Source organism: Bos taurus, chromosome 9 (genome assembly GCF_002263795.3).
Source record: "Bos taurus isolate L1 Dominette 01449 registration number 42190680 breed Hereford chromosome 9, ARS-UCD2.0, whole genome shotgun sequence".
Taxonomy (NCBI): domain Eukaryota; kingdom Metazoa; phylum Chordata; class Mammalia; order Artiodactyla; family Bovidae; genus Bos; species Bos taurus.
The window spans coordinates 19,214,448-19,229,829 of record NC_037336.1 but is presented as its reverse complement, the minus strand read 5'-3'; positions in this window follow the sequence as shown (position 1 = coordinate 19,229,829).

Here is a 15,382-nt window from a genome sequence, read left to right as displayed (position 1 = left end):
CCTCCAGGGCTCTGCCTCTCCCTCAAACCTTGTCTCCTGTGTGTTTGGCTTTTGAAAAACAAACCCTGGACTTTGTGTTTCCCATCTCGCCCAGTGTCAGAGAAACGTGGGCAGAAGGAGAGAACGGAGAATGTTAGTGAAGAAAAAAAAAAACAAAAACCTGAGTGAACAGCACAGACTGTCACCCACCACAGTGGCTTGAGAATCATGCATGGAGTGTCTTCTGGACCCTGAGGTGGCACACGTGGCTTCTCCTTTCTCACTGCCCTGGCTTAGGACTGCGGTCAGATGCCCAGGTTCCAGCTGCCCTGTCTCACATCAGGTAATGCTTCAAACCCATCTTCCTGAGGGAAGGTGCAATAACATCATGAAACGAATCAGGTCAAAATAACTTGCTTTCCAGGAGTCACTGAAGTAGAATGATCTACAGCTGGTGACGCCAAGGTTCATGCAAATATTGTTTCTGAAGTTTACACGAAAGCTTCATCTCTAAAATAGGGCTTCCCTGATAGCTCAGTTGGCAAAGAATCCGCCCGCAATGCGGGAGACCTGGGTTTGATCCCTGGGTTGGGAAGATCCCCTGGAGAAGGGAAAAACTACCTGCTCCAGTATTCTGGCCTGTATAGTCCATGGGGTCGCAAAGTGTCGGACACGACTGAGCGCCTTTCACTTTCACTTTATCTCTAGAATACAAATACTGTCAGGTGGTAAAAAAAAAAGAAAAAAATAGTATAACTCCTTCTCTACGTTATTTCCCTCCAATATCCCCAGAAATCATGGATTATAATTTAATATACTATAAACTAAAACTTTATTTTTTAAAAACATACTCTTTTTTTTTTTTTTTAAACTTTACAACATTGTATTGGTTTTGCCGTATATCAAAATGAATCCGCCACAGGTATACATGTGTTCCCCATCCTGAACCCTCCTCCCTTCTCCCTCCCCATACCATCCCTCTGGGTCGTCCCATTGCACCAGCCCCAAGCATCCAGTATCGTGCATCGAACCTGGACTGGCGACTCGTTTCATATATGATATTATACATGTTTCAACGCCATTCTCCCAAATCTTCCCACCCTCTCCCTCTCCCATAGAGTCCAAAAGACTGTTCTATACATTTTATTTTTTAGCTTTACAATACTGTATTGGTTTTGCCATATATCAACATGAATCCACCACAGGTATACACGTGTTCCCCATCCTGAACCCTCCTCCCTCCTCCCTCCCCGTACTCTTTTTAAAAGAATCAGTTTCACTCACTGCAGGCAATGTGGCTCTTTCTTTCTCTAGGCTCTTTCTTTCTCTAGGCTCTTTCTTTTTCTACCTAGATCAGGCACTTTTGGGACTGAAGGCCTTCCTCTGGCACTTGAACCGCTGGGTTTTAATATGGGTTTTGATGCTGGAATAAGAATGGAGAGAGATGTCCTCGATTCTTTCTATTTCTGATTCTAAAAGAAGACAGTCTGGTTGATCTTTTATTAGCTGTGGGCTAAACATCGCTCTGCTTGGCTTTGCGTTAACAGCCCTGCAGAGGTGTCCCCACACCTGCCTCTCAGATAAAGAAAGTGAAAGTGTTAGTCGCTCAGTCATGTCCAACTCTTTGGGACCCCATGGACTGTGGCCTGCCAGACTCCACTGTCCATGGGATTTTCCAGGCCAGAATACTAGAGTGGGTAACCATTTCCTTCTCCAGGGGATCTTCCTGACGTGGGAATCGAACCTCAGTCTCCTACAGATTCTTTACCAACTGAGCCACTAAAGAAAGTCCCAGTAAGTCTGGCCTATGACAGCAGAGTGCCTTAGATATCCTGGGTAACGCCACTAACAGCAAGGGCTGCAGTCAGATGTCCCGGAGGGCTGGCCCAGGCCCCTAGATGGCCAGGAAGAACACATGCACGTTAGTGGGACTGGCCAGTGCTGGAGGAACTCATAGAGTCAATTCTCCATGCATTTCCCACTTTGATGAATAGACAGTTTTTGGTTCTATGCATTTTTGTGGATTGCTGGAGGATTTCTGTAGCAAATATTTAACATGGAACAAGCTGGGCTTCTCTGAAACCAAGTAAGTTTTTGAACTGCTTGTTTCAGTTGCAGTGAACTCAGGAAATGGCTGTTGATTTTATCCCCAGCAGAACTTAATGAGAGAGGAAGTTTGTTGCCATAACATCCAAGCTTCATGTCAAGGTCAAATCAAGATTATATTTTGTATTACTCACTGTTTGGGTTACTTATGTTTTCTGGGCTGGTATTTTAGTAGCCCTGTAACAGGGAGTAGGTGACACTAACTATCCTTATTGTTGGAACTGGTTAAATTTTGTCACCTACTTATTATCAGATCCTTGACAATAATCTGGAAGTTTCCAGATAAGGTGGGGTGAGAGGACTAAAACCACCATGGGGAATGCCGGCAGAAATCATTGCAGGCTGCAGCAGGAAGAATGGAATTTAACAGACTACACTTATTTTCTCCCATGGATGATAAAGTTAATAAAAAAAAAAAAAACCCAGCCCTGTCTCGCCTAATACCATAGACTTGTAATTATAGCTGGTATTTTTGAGCCACTCCTATGCCAGATTTTTTACATACAGTTAATCCTCACAGAAAACCTTCAAAAGAAGCCTAATGATCCATATTTTACAGATGAGGAGACTGAGGTTCTGAGTGGTTAAGTGACCTGTTTAAGGTTACAGAGCTAATAAGTGGCTAATTCTAGTAAGAATCTGGATTTGCTCAACACTGGAGTCCATGACTGACTATTAAAAAAAAAAAAAAAAAAAAAACATTATTTGGCTGCTTTAGATCTTAGTTGCAACATGTAGAATCTAGTTTCATGACCAAGAATCGAACCCAGGCCTCCTGCATTGAGAGTGTGGAGTCTTAGCCACTGAACCACTAGGGAAGTCCCCATGACAGACTATTTTAAGGTACAGACTAGAGCTACATACGGGAGAAGGCAATAGCACCCCACTCCAGTACTCTTGCCTGGAAAATCCCATGGATGGAGGAGCCTGCAGTCCATGGGGTCATATAAAGTCGGACACGACTGAAGTGACTTAGCAGCAGCAGAGCTACATACCCTAGTTAATTTAAGGCCAGTTAATTTAGCAAGGGCTTCCCAAGTGATTCTAGTGGTAAAGAATCCACCTGGCAATGCAGGAGACATAAGAAACATGGGGTTTGATCCCTGGGTTGGGAAGATCCCCCGGAGGAGGGCATGGCAACCCACTCCAGTATTCTTGCCTGGAGAATCCCACAGACAGAGGAGCCACAGGGTCGAAAAGATCTGGACATGACTTGAATGACTGAACACATACACACACGCACACACACACACACACAATTTAGCAAAGCTCTATTAACTAAAAGAGGAAAAGTTGTTATTTAATGATGAAAATAGCAACAACTATCGTTTTTGGGGCATGTGTCATTAATATTTCTAGGAACTTCATTCCTTTCTTTCATTCGAATCACAAAACAGCCCTAGGATTATTGTCTGCCTTTGTAGATAACAGCAATGATACTCAAAGAGGTTCCCCAGCACCCTTTCATGGATCAGTTTACTAACAATCAGGCCTCATACAGGAAGATCAAGCTCTGGGTAGATAGGATATAAAATAATAAAATGATAGAATCTGAGAACCAAAAGGTATAGTCATGGTGACCTTGTCTAACTCCTCTATTTCACATATGGGAAAACTTAGGTTTAGATCCTTACTCCCACCACTTGATCTAGTTAGTTACAAATTCAAGACAAGAATGCAGGCTCCATTCAGTGAATTCATTTTGTTGTGCATGCCTACTATGTGCTATGCATGGCCAGGTGTCCCATCTCTCAGATCCAGGACCTTTCTGTCAGACCTTGTGTGGAAGCAGGACATGGGGCCCAACATCGTGAAGCTCACCCCTCCTTCTGCAGGGGAGGATCCTGTGACCTGCAGAACAAAGAAACAAGTGATGACAGGGGTTGAAGCAGGAACTGTGTCCATTCATTCATTCATCCACTCCTTCATCCTATCCACCTCTGTTGGGGACCTACTTGTATACTGGGGACCAGTCCTTTCTTGAACTATGAAGTATGACAGACGTGCACGTAACTCCTGGACGCTGTCAGACCTTGTGTAGAAGATAGGATGTGTCAGAATTGTATAAGAAGGTTGTGTGTGGCCAAGACATGAACTCCAAGTCATGGGACGGAGACATAATTGGTGAGGAAATTTTTCAACCTGCTGTGAAGCCAGAGAGAAGCTACAGCATCAAGTATCACTTGATCCTAAGACTGAATGTCAAAAATACCATTCCCAGTAACATTTTTAGAGTGACTTGTCCTCCACAAACTGAAGTCCAAGCATTTTGACTGGAAGTTCATTGGATGATGTATTTCAATGCAGTTAATAAAGAAAAGCATCTTTTTTTTTTTTAAATAACAGCAGGCCATAGTCATCAAGTTCATGACTTGTGAACTGCTGGGAACATTTTTGAAGGTAGGAGTGGCCCCATCAAGGGCTTTCCTGGTGGCTCAGACAGTAAAGAATCTGACAGCAATGCAGGAGACCTGGGTTCAGTCTCTGAGTCAGAAAGATCCCCTGGAGAAGGGAATGGAAACCCACTCCAGTATCCTTGCCTGGAGAATTCCATGGACAGAGGAGCCTGGTGGGCTACAGTCCATGGAGTTGCAGAGTCAGACATGACTGAACGACTAACAGTTTCACTTTCACCAGGCACAAGGCAGGCCAAGGGTGCAGTCTCCTCATTGACCTCAAGTGCATGAGATCCTCTGTGTCTTTTCAAGCTGAAAGTGTGAACCTTTGAACCACTTTATTTATGAGATCCTTTGGCTCTAAATATTTGCACATAATTTAAGAAATCTGTATTGAATGAAAACAATGCATGACTGAGAAAGTCAGGAGTCAATGAATCAAGTAACTATCCAAAGTTAAATAACTAGTTAGCAGCAAACTTGTATAATAGGGAAGAACCTTTGTATTCTACTACAAGTTAATCACTAAAGGAATGTTGCCTGTAAGCTTAGATTATACTTAATGGCCCATCAGTGTAAACCCTGCCTCCCAGGTAACCCTGCCTCCCAGGTAATGAGTATGAGGCTAATATACCCTTGTTTAGCTCATAGGAAACATCATGACCAGGCTCACCTGTGAATACCTGCAGGAAGGAAGAAATTAACATATCCCTTCTAGAAACTTACCAGAACCAGGGAATGTTTGACTTTACTCCCTCCCTTTTAGTATAAAACAAGTCTGAATTCTAACTCAGGCAGAATGGTTCTTTGGGACACTAGTCCATCGTCTTCTCAGTGTATCCACTTTGCAAATAAAGTTGCTATCCCTTGACCTGACACACTGATTTATTGGCCTGTCATACTGTAAGCAGTATGAGCTTGGACTTGGTAACACTTGGACCGGAGGCTTCCATCCAATTTCTCTTTCATTCTACCAGTTAGCTTCTTTGGACTCTTTCAACACTATAAAAAAGAGTAGTGATATTGTGCCCTCCTTTGCTCCAGAGTAAGAACGTCAGCAGAACATCTTGCAATCCTTGAGGAAGCAGATGTAAAATTAGGGTTTAGAAAGGCAGGCATTAGCTCAGGCAGCATATCTCAAATTATAACAGGTTGCATAATGACATTTCTAAATTTCTCCAGTTTGACATCAGAAATGTGCCTTCCTGTGCAGAAATGCAATTCCACTTGCTGGGCCACAGGAGAAATGAGACTTGATTGGCCTGCCTTTTTTGGTTGGATAAATGGATAATAAGATTCTCCCTAGACTTTTCTAACTGTGTGTTCACAAGCATATTTGCTGCGTTAGTGCAAAATAAGATTGTCTTTATAATAAAGGCTACCAGGCTGAGGCAAAATTGATTCAGTGTTTGAGAATCCTAACTGCTAATAGAAATACAGCTATATGACTGCTTAGATCAATATATTGGATCAACTGCAAATGAATGAATGGTTAATAATCACCATAGAAAATGCATTGCCCCAACTCTGATGGCTCTGTTGACTTAACCATGCTATGGGGCTGGGGATGGACAGAAACATGAGGAAGGAAAGAAAGACAGGTATCTCCTCTAACTGGAAGAGATACCTGTCAGCAGGGAGAGAGCAGAGCTGCGGGTCAGGACTGCGGGCCTGGACCTGCAGGCATATTGTGAAAGCAAAGGCAGTATGGGGTACGGCCATTCTTTGTCTCCTAGTCAAATTTATCTGGATGTGCCTAAGCAATGACCTTGGGCAAACAAAGACTTTTCAAATAGTACATGCTTCCTGCCCTTTATATACATTTTCTCCTCATAGAACTTTTATTTTGCTGCCAACACGACGTCATTCCTTTGACTCTCAGCACAGCAGCTTCAAATATATCCTAATGTCCAACGTCATGAACTCGAAAGGTGCCTGTTACACAAGAGACAATTCTGTTGCTTACCAGTGAGGAGGCACCTCGAGGGCCAACAGTAAATGTGTATTTAGTGTAAATGATCAACCTAAATCTCCACTGCTGCATCTTCCAGCCCTGATAAGAAGCTAATGGTTAAGAGTGCTACACCCCAGCCTGCCCAGCAATGTTGCAGGGTGTGGAAAGTTTAATACAAGACTTGCAAGCATTCTCTGGGAGGAGTGGACCAAAACCTTGCCAGGCGTGAGACAGTTACCTGGGCAACTTAAAATAAATGCATGTTTTCCAAATGCATTCCACGTCTAAAGCCTCAAAATTGGTGGTGAGGGGAGTAGGGTTGAAACAGGGCAGCTGTAGGGTCAGGGGGCACTCCAGGTGGTTCTGATCTATAGCCAGGGTGGGAAGATAGATTCCGAGGTTGAATTCTAGGGGAAAAAATAAAAAGAAAGATACATAAAATAGATAACCAACAAGGGCCTGCTGTGTAGCACAAGAAACTGTAGTCAATATTTTGTGATAACCTATAATGGAAAAGAATCTGAAAAAGAATATATATAACACTGAATCACTTTGCTATACACCTGAAATTTATACAGCACTGTAAATCGACTATACTTCAATTTTTTTTAAAAAAAGGACCAAAAAAAAGTAAAATAAAAAGATTTGGGGGACTTCCTTGGCAGTCCTGTGGTTAAAACTCTACATGCCCGGTGCAAGGAGTACAAGTTTGATCCCTGGTGGTGGAACTAAGATCCCCGCATGCTGCACAGTACAGCCAAGAGAAAAAAAAAGGAGAAATATTGTAAGTCATAAGATTTTCCCCCCTGAATAATAACTGCTGAGACACTTTAGGACTCTTTATAAAATCTATTGTTATGATGCCCTGTTCAATTATAGTCCTGCCCTCAATTTATACTGTGATCTTTTTGGAGGAGGCTTTGGATCCTGTTAAGTCAAACATTTTGAACAGTTACCACGTGCCAAGCCCTTTGGGCAACTCAGTGGGTCAGACCTATTTACTGTTCACAGGAAGCTGACACTGAATCTAGATTGGAAGATGAGACTCTTATACATGACTCATCAGATGATAAGCTACAGATCAAAAGAGCCAGAGGTGCTGAGGAGCTGGTCCTGGCTCACTTTGATCCTGGTGATGTTGCTCACTGTCTTCCTAGGAGGCCAATGAGCTGTGCCTCCTTAGTCGTGTATGACTTTGTGACCCCACGGACTATAGCCCGCCAGGCTCCTCTGTCCATGGGATTTTTCCAGGCAAGAATACTGGAGTGAGTTGCCCTTTCCTTCTCCTTCACCAGGGGATCATCCCGATCCAGGGATTGAACCCATGTCTCCTGCATCTCCTGCATTGCAAGCAAATTCTTTACCCACTGAGCCATAGGGGAAGCTCAGAGGCCAGGGAGGACCCTTTTCCAGTCGCCTGCTGCTTTTCTTTCTCATAATGGATGGAATGCTCGAGGATGCAGTGTCTGCATGCTGAGTACAGCTGTCCCAAAAGGGTTAGGACTGAGCTGAATGGAAGCATCTCCCAGCCTCTAAGGGAAGAATTGAAGAAAGGCTGGAATAGCCGGTCTGTCCATAGATCCATGGGAGAAGTGCTCAGTGGGACTATGGGTTTAAAAAAAGAGAGATGATGCTAATAAAGAGAGAAAGGAATCAGAAGAGCCAGGAATTCCGCCTTCTGCCAGGTACATTGGGAACCCAGCACGTGCTGTTTGCCCAGCTGTGAGTTCTGAGCCTAAGGATCCAACCCTCAGCTTTCCGTCCTGGGGTCTTTCCATCAGGTTGCTGGTTTTCTTGTTTATGCATGGTCTGTTGCAAGGCTAGAGGTCTACTGCTGTGGTTTTGAAACTGCATGGAATCATCTGGGGGGTGGGCGGGGTGGGGCGGGAGGGCAGCCCCAAACTGCAGAAAATTTTAAGACCAACAGAACCAAACTGGATCATTGGAGACCGCAGTGAGTCTGGGAGTAACCCAGGCGTCTATGCAGAAGGGCGTGTTTGTGAAACAAGATTATTTACATTCTTGTTTTCTTTTCTTTTTTATTTACTTATTTTTAACCATGTTTTCAAAATTGAAGTATAGTTAGTTTACAATGTTGTGTTAATTTTAGGTGTACATCAGAGTGATTCAGTTGTGTGTGTGTGTGTGTGTGTGTGTGTGTGTGTGTGTATATATATATATATATATATATATATATGTATTCTTTCTCAGACTTTGTTTTAGAGATTATTGTAAGATATTGAGTATAGTTCCCTGTGCTGTACAGTAGGCCCCTGTTTTATTTACATTCTTGTAAAATGAGTGCTGGGGAAACGTGGATGGGATTCTGCAGTAAGTTCAGTAGCTAAGTCTCTTAAAGATTTGAAGAATTCTAGAGATGTACTATGGAGTGGTGCTGGTTATTTCAATAAAGAAGCAATGTGTGTTTTCCTTTTAAACAACTAGAAAAAAAAATATTTATGTTTATCTCAAAACTGGAGCCCAAAGTTTGATTCTGAAAATAATGAATGTCCAAAACAGAAATAGTTTTGCATTTTTTTTAAAAGAATGCGTTAGTAGGTAATGCCACTAAGTTCATAGTAGGTAATGGCATTTCTTATACAATGCTCACTGTTAGCAGAACTAACTTTATTTTCGGCTGCACTGGGTCTTTGCTGCTGCACATGGGCTTTCTCTAGGTGTGGAGAGCGGGGGCTACCCTCTAGCTGGGATGTGAGGGCTGCTCATTGTGGTGGCTTCTCTTGCTGCAGCTCAGTAGTTGTGGCACACGAAGTTAGTTGTGGAATCTTCCCGGATCAGGAATGGAATCCGTGTCCCTGCATTGGCGTGTGAATTCTGAACCGGCAGGGAGAATTCTAACCCAAACCCTAACCCTAACCCTAGCAGAACTTTCCATCCAGGTTTTAGTGTGTAAGTCAATGACAAGAGACGTTCATTTATGTACACTGATCTGAAAAAGGGACTTTTCCGGAGCTTGAATGGCCCCAAAATATGGCATTTAGTAAAAAAAAAAAAAAAAAAGAAGGGAAAAAATGGGTTTCTGATTTCTAAAAAGTCAAAGATCAAATATCCTTGACACAGTAACTTGTGATGTTTTAACCAGAAAGCACATGACCTCTAAAGGGTCTGCCAGCCAGACACCTAGTGTCAGACGGTTTTTCTGATGCACTGATGTCCATCTCAGTTATAACTACTCAGCAGTGCTCATCATGGCAAGGAAATGCAGTGTAAGCCTTAGCGTGATAGCAGCAAGTCTGAGTTCTTCCAGCAAGGGTGTCTAATGCTCAACATGAAGAAAATAAGTTTTCAGAGACCTGAGAATAGGAAAGAGGTAGCTATACGTGTGATTATGGGCTTCCCTGGTGGCTCAGCAGGAAAGAATCTATCTGCCTGCAAGGCAGGAGATGTGAGTTTGATCCATGGGTGGGGAAGATCCCCTGGAAGAGGAAGTGGCAACCCACTTCAGTATTCTTGCCTGAAAAATCTCATGGACAAAGAAGTCTGGCAGGCTACAGTCCATGGGGCGAAAGAAGTCAGACACGACTGAGCAACTGAGCACACACGTAGGTGAGTATATGGCTAAGAAGAGTTAGGAAAACAAAATATATGGCCCACCAGCTAAAACCTGAAAACGCTGGGACTTCCCTGGGGGTCCAGTGGTTAAGAATCTGCCTTCCAATGCAGGGGACGTGGGTTTGATCCCTAGTCAGGTAACTAAGATCTCACATGCTAGAGCCCCTGCTCTGCAACTAGAGAAAACCTGCACGCTGCAGTGAAGACCTAGCACAGCCAAAAAACACACAAGCAAAACAAACTAAAAATCTTGTGTGAAGGTTGTCCTAAGGCTTCTGGGATGGATCCCTGGAGAGCTAAGCAGGGCAGACTTGCCCTTTCCAAAGGTAAAAGGGACATTTTGCAATCCCCACCCAGGATCCACAGGATGCCCCGGGGATTTGTGAGCAGTTCCTCAGCCAGTCTGCCTGCCCGCTCAGCTCACACCTCTGGAAAGGCCCTGCAGCATCAATTTCTCCCCTTGGGGAAGACCAATTGAATAGTACTCTACAATTTCATGACCTTATTATTTATTTTAAAGGAGAAGCCTCTGGTTTCTTTCCACTGGGGATGAACATGATTAAGTCAGCAATTTGATGTCCAGGAGAAGAAATAACCAAAATAAAATTTTCCACCAAGATCATATCTCAAGGTGAAATTTGCTTCCTTGTCACCAACTCTGTCATCACGCTTTCAGACGCTTGTTTTCATTTCGTGATTGGCTCAGCAGGAATCATCTCTCTTTTGAGTGTGTTTAATCAAACTGACTGTAATCAACCACACGTGTTCAGAGTTTTCTTTACGCAACTTGCATTTTGACTCTCCTGGGTGCCAGCAGTCAATGGATGAGAACTCTGCCTTTTCAGCTGCTTGCATTCCCACACCACAGATTTCATCACGGCACTTGATATTTGAATCTGGGTACTCATTGATTCAATTCCCCAGATTTAAAAATTCACTCTGAATATTACAGCTTTACCAAAACATGGAGAATTCAAGGTGGCTTTGGATAATACTCTGTAAAGACACTTATGATCTTAATATTTGTCTAAGTATCAATAATTCCTCATGCCGTGTCAAGGGCAGGGAATAGGAAATTAACCTGTAAGAAGAGGGGAACAAAATTATGGAGGTATTCATTCACATGATTAATAGTTCAACAGCTTATTTTTTGTCTCGCGATTCCATGGGTTGCCTGGGTGATTCCACTCATCTCTCCCAGCATCATTCATAGGACTGCATCTATGTGACAGATTGGCTGGGGCCTGGGCTCAGCGGGAGCTGTCGGCCAAGGCACATTGATCTTAACCGCAGGTAGCCTCTCCATGTTGCTGCCATCGTGAGGGGCTCTAGGCAACATTCTCAGAAGAAAGTTGCTAAGAGTGGGAAAAGAGCTGTAAAATCCTTTTTTTTTTTTTCCTTATACTTTTTTTTTTAAGATTTTTTTTTTTTTTTAATGTGGACCATTTTTAGTCTTTTTGGTGTTTGTTCCAATATCGCTTCTCTTCTATGTTTTGGTTTTTTGGAGAGGCATGCGGGATTTTAGCTCCCTGACCAGCAATCGAACCTGCGCCCCCTGCACTGGAAGGCAAAGTCTTCAGCACTGGAGAGCCAGGGAAGTCCCTGTTACATCTTTTAAATGAAGCTATAAGACCTGTGTCACTGCTATCACATTTTACTGGTCAAAGCAAGTCATGAAGCCAGCTCAGCTTCAAGAGGAGAGAAAGGAGGCTCTGCCTCTTGGGGAGAGAAGTGGCAGAGTCACCTTGAAGAAAGCTTGTGCGATGGGAGACACTGATGCTGGCATTTTGGGAAACTGTCTACTCCACCTCCTAACACAGTTCACATTCTGACCACACACCAAATACACTCATCACCACCTTTCTCCATGGCTCATCACTCAGCCATAAAAAAGACTGAATGCCTTTTGCAGCAACACCGACGGACCTAGAGATGATCATACAGGTGAAGTCAGAGAAAGACAAATATCATACGATAGCACTTATATGTGAAATCTAAAAAAAGATACAAATGAACTTACTTACAAAACAGAAAGAGACTCACAGGCATAAAAAAAATAAACTTCTGGTTACCAACGGGCAAGGAGGGATCAATTAGAAGAAGAAGGGGAGGGAAGCTTCAGAGGGGGTCTAGGAGACCCCAGCCTGGGTCTCCCGGGGCTGTGTGCCCAGTGGCCTCAGCCTGACTTGACTCCGGTGAGCAGGACCTGGGTGAGCAGCTTTCTTCAAGGTGACTCTGCCACTTCTCTCCCCAAGAGGCAGAGCCTCTTTTCTCTCCTCTGCAACAGCCCAGGGACACCACCACACTGACTTTTTAGGAAATCACAGCGAATTAGGGAAAAATATCTCCCACAGTCCATTCCATGAGCAATAACCGCTTTACATTTGACATATATCCTTTCAGATTTCCTGTATGCATAAGTATGTTTATTTGCAAACTTAAAAAATGGATTATACTACTCATACTGTTTTATAACCTGTCCTTTTTCATTTAGTATATTGTGTGTGGCAAAAAAAAAAAAAAAGCAGATATACACCATATAAGATAAACAAGTTCCTACTGTTTATTTGTACAGGGAATGATATTCAATTTCTTGTTATAAACTCTAATAGGAAAGAATCTGAAAAAGAATATACAGATATAAATATCTGAATCAGCATGCTGTCTGCTGCTGCTGCTGCTGCTAAGTCGCTTCAGTCGTGTCTGACTCTGTGTGACCCCATAGATGGCAGCCCACCAGGCTCCCCCATCCCTGGGATTCTCCAGGCAAGAACACTGGAGTGGGTTGCAATTTCCTTCTCCAATATGTTGTATACCAGAAACTAATACAACATTGTAAATCAACTATACTCCAATAAAAATTAATTTAAAATAGAAGACAAGTGTTCTCCTCCCCATATACTCAACACACGGTAATGACACAAAGACAGGAAAGTTGCAAATAGATAAATGATTATATACTCTGCCTCTCCAGGCCCCTGAAGAGAGCAGAGAGTAAATGTGGAAAAAGTGGGGAAGTTCTGTCTTCAGGCTGATGGCTTAGAATCGTGTGCAGTCATCTGGCCGTAGTTGTGAAACCACCACCATCTCCTGAGCACTAACTAGGGCCAGGCACTGTTCTGAGCAGTCTCCACACACTTTCTCATTCAACCTTCTTCACTAACTTGAGAAAAATGGTACCTTTTTGGAAATCGAGGCTCAGTTGTGACAGGTGAGATAACTTACCTAAGCTCTATGGCTAAAGTATTTGAAGGTGGGAAGTTGAAGGTAGCTTTGAACTCTCTGGTTTGGATATTAACCAGAATAGCAAAAGCAGAACAAGGGATAGGAGATGAAAAAGTTGAATTAATCCTTGGATGTATGAATGTTGAGGTCCCTGCAAGATATCAGCAGGGAAGAGCTGAAGGTTAGAAACACAGACTTAGGAATGATTAGCCTTCGTGGGACCCTAACATGAGTCTTGCCAGAAAAGCAGCTTGGGGATGAAGCGGGCAAAATTCAACAGCTGCCCAGTTCTTGCTCATCATGGTTATAAGTTGCTCATCTGTGGTTGGTGTTTCTAATATATCATGTTATAGGCTATGGGTAAGGGGGTGGGTGGGTCAGGGCTCAGTTTTCTGCCCGTTGTAATACAACAATTTGGATCTCAGTTCCTGTAAACTTGCACAAGAAAGCTGTTTCTAGTCATAGATATGAATTTAGAATATTCTCCTCTTTGTGTCCGAGAGAGTGTATTCTTTGCACGCTCCCACATTTGAGGAAAATTGGATTTGGGGTCCATGGAGAGCCTCATTTCCTTGTGGAGAACAGTTCTTGTGTTTTAGTTTACCACTGGTTTATTTGTAAATCAACTGCAATTGAAAACATGTAAATATATCAACTGCTGGGACATCGCCTAATTATAAATTAAATAAGCATAATAGCCTCTCAAAGACTGGAAAACCGGGAGCACGGCAATACTTCAGAGATCCGTGATGCCTTCAGGGGAATTGTGCTTGCCCCCTGGAGTGTTTTGTGTGGAAGTAGACCTAAAAACCAGTTGTGCCGTGTTTCATTTTGATTTAGAACCACGCTTTTAAAAAATAACAGAAATAACGGGTTTTCACTGTGAAGTCCATTTTCATATTTATCTCGTTACAAGGTTATATAACCCTTTGGTGTGGGGTAGGCAGGAACACAGATGGTACGGTAACCATAGCAACGCCACTTAGGCTTCTTTTCTGCTTGTCAGCTCTTTTCAGCATCATGTTCCTTCTAAAGCAGAGGCTCGCTCTCTCACACACACTTCCCTCCTTTTCTCCTCTCCTCTGCACTCTCTGCCTCTGACCCAGCTCTCTCAGCAGTCTAAAAAACGATGAAGACATTTTATACCGCTTCCTCTTAGTTTTTCCATCTCTATTCAAACCTTAAATATGAATCCGAATTATAATGTTTCCGTCCTAAGACTGCATTTCTTACTTATCTCTCTTTTACTTAAATAGGAGATAAGGCAAGAAAAGCAATTATAAGAAGAGAAGCTACTGAAATGAAACCATTTTTCTTAACCTTTGAGTTCAGGCAAAAATCACCCAAGTCCAAATAGGCAAACATGTCCCCTCAGGACTCTCAGAAGTGGATTCTGTGTCTTCTTTAGGTAAATCTAACTTCCAGCCATCCTTCCATTAAAAGTCTCCCTGAACTCTCGATCCCATTTTTAGGTATATTCATTAAAAATTGGATATACTAATTAAAATCTATTTAGGTATGCTGCTGCTGCTGCTGCGCCGCTTCAGTCGTGTCCGACTCTGTGTGACCCCATAGACGGCGGCCCACCAGGCTCCCCCATCCCTGGGATTCTTCAGGCAAGAACACTGGAGTGGGTTGCCATTTCCTTCTCCAATGCATGAAAGTGAAAAGTGAAAGGGAAGTCGCTCAGTCGTGTCCGACTCTAGCGACCCCGTGGACTGCAGCCTATCAGGCTCCTCCGTCCATGGGATTTTCTAGGCAAAAGTACTGGAGTGGGGTGCCATTGCCTTCTCTGATATTTAGGTATATTTTTTCATAATTCAAGACATTTTTATTCAACATTGTATATTCTAGAGCAGATTTAACAAATGATTATTTTATGTATTCAGTCATATCTAGATAGTTTAACAATTATTCACAACTTTCATTATTTATTATAATGATTACTAAACATTTGCTTTATTGGCCCCTTTAGAAAGCATTGACAATAACTTCACTCATCTCTGCTGCTGCTGCTGCTAAGTCGCTTCAGTCGTGTCCGACTCTGTGCGACCCCAGAGACGGCAGCCCACCAGGCTCCCCCGTCCCTGGGATTCTCCAGGCAAGAACACTGGAGTGGGTTGCCATTTCCTTCTCCACTCATCTCTAT